We start from the raw sequence: 6,092 nt of genomic DNA, 5'->3' as shown, positions 1-6,092 counted from the left end.
CGCTTGCCTCTGCCTCCAGAGTGCCACGCACGGCAAAGAAAAATGCCAGTTTTCGTCCTGACAGAAGACAACACATGACCCAGTTCCCATCCCCTTCGCTAAGCCTCTTCCTCCCACCTCTTCCAAAGTTTTCAGGTTCCTGGATTGTCCTTTGTTATCAGAAAATGGAGCCTTTTGATCCAAAATGTGGTCCCTCCCCCCAGACGGTCGATTTTTACTGTTTGGGGATGGGAGGAGGTTGATCTTCACACTGTAGCCCAGGCAAGCCTCTTGCCTCACCTGGGATTACAGGTGTAAGCCTCCACGCCCAGTTTTCAGGGTTTTAGCCCTCATCTTTAACTGTCACCTCTTCCAGAAAGTCTCTGATGCTCCTTTTACTGGGCAGCTCTAACAGGTCACACAGACCTTCATTATGAATATCCTGTACCATACCTATTTATTAACTTATTTTATGTGTATGTACACTAAGTGTATGCAGGCGCCTGCAGGGGTCAGGAAAGGATATTGGATCCTTGGGAACTGGAGTGATAGGCAGTTCTGAGCCACCATGTGAGTGCTAGGAGCAGAACTCGGGTCCTCTGGAAGAGCAGCAAATGCTCTTAACTGCTGTACCATCTCTCCAGTTCCATAATTATTGCTTACTTACTGTATCCATTTTACCCTCATGTTTCTTCAAGTCAAAGGCACGTCTGAGTATATCTTTATTCCATAGCAGGTGCGTGGCACACAATACTTAGTGACTAGGTGGCTGGGTTTCCTGTGATGTGCTAAGCATATTTGTGCCTCAGAGTCTCCCAGTTTTCTGTTTTCTGTGACTGGAGTGTTCTCCTTCTAGGTGTGTCCTTGCTCAAATGTCATTACATCAGAGAAGTCCCCGGTCACCTCCCTCACTCCCCTCCACTGTGCTCCATTTAACATTGGCTTTCATGGAGAATATCATTACCTGACATCACAGTGAATATTTCTTTGTGTATTGACCATCTGTCCTACTACAATGAAAATTCCAGTAGTTTTTCTTTCCTCATTCAACACTATGTCCTCAGCGTCCAAATAATTGCTTTTCAAAGTAGGTACTCAATAAATATTTGTCATTCAATAAGTCATCTGGAAGTGAGTGGCTGAAAGATTCTGGAATATGGTAGTGGGGAAGAAGAATTGAAAATGCAGTAAAATAAGAAAAGTCACACACACCCAGGACCACACTGGGTCCTGACAGGAATGGCGGCAACGACAAGCCCCAGTTTCTACGAATGAAAACGTGGGGGTGAGAGCCAGCTAGAGTTCTGCATCTGGGGCTTCAGGGAGCACAGCTCTTCTGAAAAGATTCCAGGACAAGAAGAAGCCAGATAATGGAGAGAGGGAGGCTGGTGGCCAAGCAGTTTACTCAGATCTAAAGACAACATCTACCCCAAGCCCAGGCCCCTCTTGAGCAGATGGTTCCGGAGAAGCCTTAGCATCTGTCCTTCCATAAATTATCCAGTGCTTCTGCCTTCCCGTCTTCTCTGGTGTCAGCCGGAACAATTGTCCCGGAATTCCATCTGCTGCTCCTGTGCTGATCCCCTGTCCAGTTCATCAACATTTCATTGCACAGAAGTATCCCGTTTCCCTGGCTCACGATGGAAGCTGGGTCTGTCCCTGGGTAAGCTGATCTCCAGTACCCTCCCCCATCAACACAAACAAACACAACCTCTGCAGAGGATCCCAGATCTCTAGAGGAAGAGACCACATCTTTTACTTTCATTCTATCTATCTATCTATCTATCTATCTATCTATCTATTTCATGTGACAGGGTCTCACTACATAGCTTTGACTATCCTGGAACTCACTCTGTAGACCAGGCTGGCCTGAGACTCAAGAGATTCACCTGCCTCTGCCTCCCAAGTGCTGGGATTAAAGGTGTGCGCCACAGCTCCCAGCTAGGGTCCCACAGTTTATTTCCCATCCCTCCCTGCTCTTCTAACACATATATTTCTAAAAAAAAAAAAAAATACGATTACACTGAATAGATTAATCATATAGTTTTTTTTTTAAATGAAGCTCAAAATAAAGGGTTGGAGGTGCAGCTTGGGGCAGCTTGCTTATTTGGCATAAGTAAGGCCCTATTTGATCCTTCCCACCCAAAACAAAACAAAATGACTCCTGATCATTACACATCTCCACTTAGTTTGCCTTAAATCGATCATTCAGAACTTTCAAAATGAGACATTTGTTGTGAAAGGATATTACAAACTCAAATTAAAGATAAATTAATATGAAAGAAAAGAGTTTAAAAATAAAACTTTTAGCTGGGTACTGGTAGCAAAAATACAGTTTTCAAAGGGAATAAGATTTTTTTTTTTTTACTCAGGCCTAGTGGTGGTGGCGCATGCCTTTAATTCCAACAACGAGAAAGCTGAAGATCTCTGAGTTCAAGGCTAGCCTGGTTTACAGAGCAAGTTCCAGGACAGCCAACACTACACAGAGAAACCATGTCTCTAAAAAAAAAAAATAAATAAAATAAATAAAACTTCTAAAGGAAAGAAAAATACCACAAGCTCAGCTTTTGAAGCCAGGAGGCTGCTGAATCCTTCTTTGTGACCTTGGTTGGACACACAAAGGACCAGAATTAATTCAGTTCCCTGTCTACATAGCAGTTATGGAGATTATTTCAGAACCTATAACCATACCACTGGAGAGGGAGGGAGAGACAGGACACAGAGTTCAAGATCATCCTAGACTACACAGGGACTTTAAGACAAGCTTGAGCTACATGAGCCCCTGTCTAAAAAACAAACAACAAAAAGAATTTCAAAACTTCAAAAGGTGATCAGTTGATTTCCATATTTCCTAACTCTTCTATTAGTAAAATCCAATAGGTCATGGGCAGAACAAATACCACTACACTCATACATACACACACACACACACACACACACACACACACACACACACACATACACTCACTCACTCACTCACTCAGACTGAAAAGGTAGGAAGCTAGACATGATATCTCACGCCAATAATCTCAACACTCGGGGAGACTGAATCGGAAAGATTGCAATGATCTCAAGGCCAGCCTGGTTTCCATAATGAGCTTTAGCCTGAGCTACAGTGTGAGAGCCTGACATGTGTGCCAGCATACACAGGCTTTGAGGACATTATGATAAGTGGAATAAGCTAGTTAAGAAGGACAGCAGGGGCCCAGCCTGGAGCCCAGCCTGGTGGCACAGGTCTGTAATTCTTGCTACTAGGGATGCTTAGACACAGGATCACAAGTTCAAGGGCAGCTTGGACAACTTATTGAGACCTTGTCTAAACCAGAAAACCCAAAAAAGGGTTGGGGCTGGAGTTCAGCGACATCATAATTACTTAGCCCATAGGAGGCCCCAGCACTTCAGAAATAAAAATTAGAAATAAAAATATGAGATGGCTATTATTTTAGTGACTTAGAGTAGTCACATTTATAGAGACAGAAAATGGGTCCTGTTTGGCTATGCAGTCAGCAGTGGGGCTGGGTGAATCTACGATCCCCATCTCTGCCAAATCAGCAAGGCTTCCCTCCACTCCAAGCCAGTGTGTGGGACTTGGCCTTGGGAGTTCTGCTATCTTGTAAACTAAGCAGCTATGTTTACAGGAAAGGCAGAAGAGGGAGCTCCAGGTTCCAGAAGCATCCAGGAATGACACCTGAAGCAGCTGCCAGGGACGCTGAGCCAGACTCACCCGGGGTGTCGGCCATCCCTATCCGCCCTGGCAGTCCAGGTGGCAGAGGCCCCACAGCATGGGAACACTTGGTACTACTGTGCCTTACGCTCGCTGTCCTCTCAGGTCTGTGAGCCTGTGTCTGCATGTGCTCACCGGTCTATATGGCCCTGTTCCCTCTCCAGCCATTTCAAAAAGGAGCATACTCAACCCACCTTAGGCATGACCAGCCCCCTATGACCTCGCAACACACAGATGCCCACACTCTGTATCCACCCTAGCCTAGGTTTCTCCCTTGCCCTGGGCAGGAAATTCCAGGTATCCCAAGCATGGCATCCAGTCCCTGAGGCACACAATGGGCTCATCCAAGATACACACACACACACACACACACACACACACACACACACACACACACACTGGCCATAAGCGGGAAACAATAGCTTAACTTGGACTTCAGCTCTTGGACAGCTGGCTCTGACGTTGGCTGCGAGGTAGGATGGAGGTGGGTGGAAAACAGGAAGCAGCCAGAGGGAGGGAACATTTGTTGCAGGACCCAAGGGCCCCTCTGCTGGCAAAACGCCCTGTGAAACATGTACTCCTTCAATACTTCTCCCAGCACCGGCTCAGCCCTACTCTAGGACAGTGGTTCTCAACCCGTGGGTTGCAACCTTTGGGGTGGGGGGTGTCAAGTGACCCTTTCATAGGGATCACATATCAAATACCCTGCATATCAGATATTTACATTACGATTCATAACAGTACCAAAATTACAGTTATGAAACAGCAATGGAAATAAATACATGAAGAACTGTATTAAAGGGTCGAGGCATTAGGAAGGTTAAGAATCACTGCTCTGGGTCCTCCACTGGACTGGCTAGAACTGGCTTAGAGAAAAACAGGACAGCACAAGCGAATGATTGCCCTGACTTGGTGAGAACAAGGGTCAGATCTGCATGCCCTCAGGATTCCATGAGATCCAGAGCCCGCAGGTGCATCTGGAATCTGCGGGTGCATATGTGTGTGCAAATAAGGGCTAGAGGTGTGGTGCACTCAGCAGAGCTGCATAAGCAAGCTAGACACAGTATCAAATGCTCGTGATCCCAGGACTCAGGAGGCAGAGGCAGGAGGATCACAAGTTCAGGTATCCTCAACTACATAGCCAGGTTGGACAACCTGGGTCGTATGAGACCCAGGCTCAGAAAACCAAACAAGTGACTGATACTCACTGGGCATCTGGCACTGCTCTGGGGTTCTCTCTCTGCTCGCACCATCAGTATCTACTATTATGGAAGGGCTCTGACAGCAAAAGAGAAGAAGTGCTCATGGGTAGGTCAATGCATGCAAGGAAAGATGAGTGACTCCTTCCCTATCCTCTTGTATCTAATGTACAAGAAGACACTGTGAAAAGGAGCCTAAGGAGAGAGGCAGGAAACTCGAGAACCCTCCTCTCAGATGGGAGTGAGGACACCTGGGGCCCCCAAAAGACAGATACTCAGAAAATATACGCTTAGGGAAGTGTGTAGTGGGTGGTTGTCTGTGCCATGCCCTGAAGCATTGCCCCTAGTGAGGCAGCAGGTACCTGCCCCTTGGGTGTGGCCGCCAGGCACCCTTCAGACCTGGGATGCAGGTATGTGGGCTCTCTCTTTTCTTCCATACCTTGTGGTCTTGGATGCTGGGGCAGATCAAGGCGGAGCTCTCCTGAGAACCATGTTGGACCATGCCCCACTCCTCCAGGGTTCTGAGACCAACTCCTTTATTCTGGCTGTGAGCTAACCCCCAAATAAATTCCTTTGACCATCAAATAGACTCTATGGATTTATCCCATTATCTGGCGCTCATGTGGGGCAAACTCCAAACGACTGTGCATCCTGAAGGCTGGGAGTTCTAGAGAAGTACAGCTCTTGTCAGGTCTGGGATGAAAGCCAGAAAAGTGCCTGCTTTGACTATTGATCACCACTGTGAAAGAAGACCTTAGCATTCCAAAGTCACCTGGGTGTCAGCAAAATCCGTTCCCAGGTCCTCCAAAGAACATCCACCACATCATAAATTTGCATGTCATCCTTGAGCAGGGGCCAAGCAAATCTTCTCTGTATCGTTCCAATTTTAGTGTATGAGCTGTGGAAGCGAGTGCATTAAGTCATCTACTGAACAGCGGAAATTCAAGCCAAGAGTTGATGGGCATCAGCCAGGGTGCTCCTACCACCCGCTGAACCTGTCACTTTCCCCAAGCACAGGTCAGTGGTAAAACGGTCTCCAAAGCACACTGCCTGGGTTCATACGCCAGCTGTGGCCTCCATCTAGCTTTAGAGCATAGACAAATGACTGAAGCTTCCCATGTCCATTGCCACAGAACTGTGGGTAAAATGAACTCATGCACTGTCTCAGTTTTTTCCCATTGCTGTGATGAATG

The 6,092-nt window shown here is 46.8% G+C and overlaps 1 non-coding gene across 1 annotated transcript; it reads right to left on the bottom strand.

Moving 5' to 3' along the window:
- Window positions 1-5,706: 5,706 nt before the first annotated feature.
- On the bottom strand, window positions 5,707-5,813 carry LOC121824917 (U6 spliceosomal RNA). Its single transcript, XR_006066916.2, has one exon. It is a non-coding gene; the product is annotated as a U6 spliceosomal RNA (small nuclear RNA).
- Between the last annotated feature and the right edge of the window lie 279 nt (window positions 5,814-6,092).

This window comes from Peromyscus maniculatus, chromosome 21 (assembly GCF_049852395.1).
Source record: "Peromyscus maniculatus bairdii isolate BWxNUB_F1_BW_parent chromosome 21, HU_Pman_BW_mat_3.1, whole genome shotgun sequence".
In the NCBI taxonomy this organism is placed as follows: domain Eukaryota; kingdom Metazoa; phylum Chordata; class Mammalia; order Rodentia; family Cricetidae; genus Peromyscus; species Peromyscus maniculatus.
The sequence above is the reverse complement of the archived record's forward strand: the minus strand, read 5'-3'. Positions and strand labels throughout refer to the sequence as shown.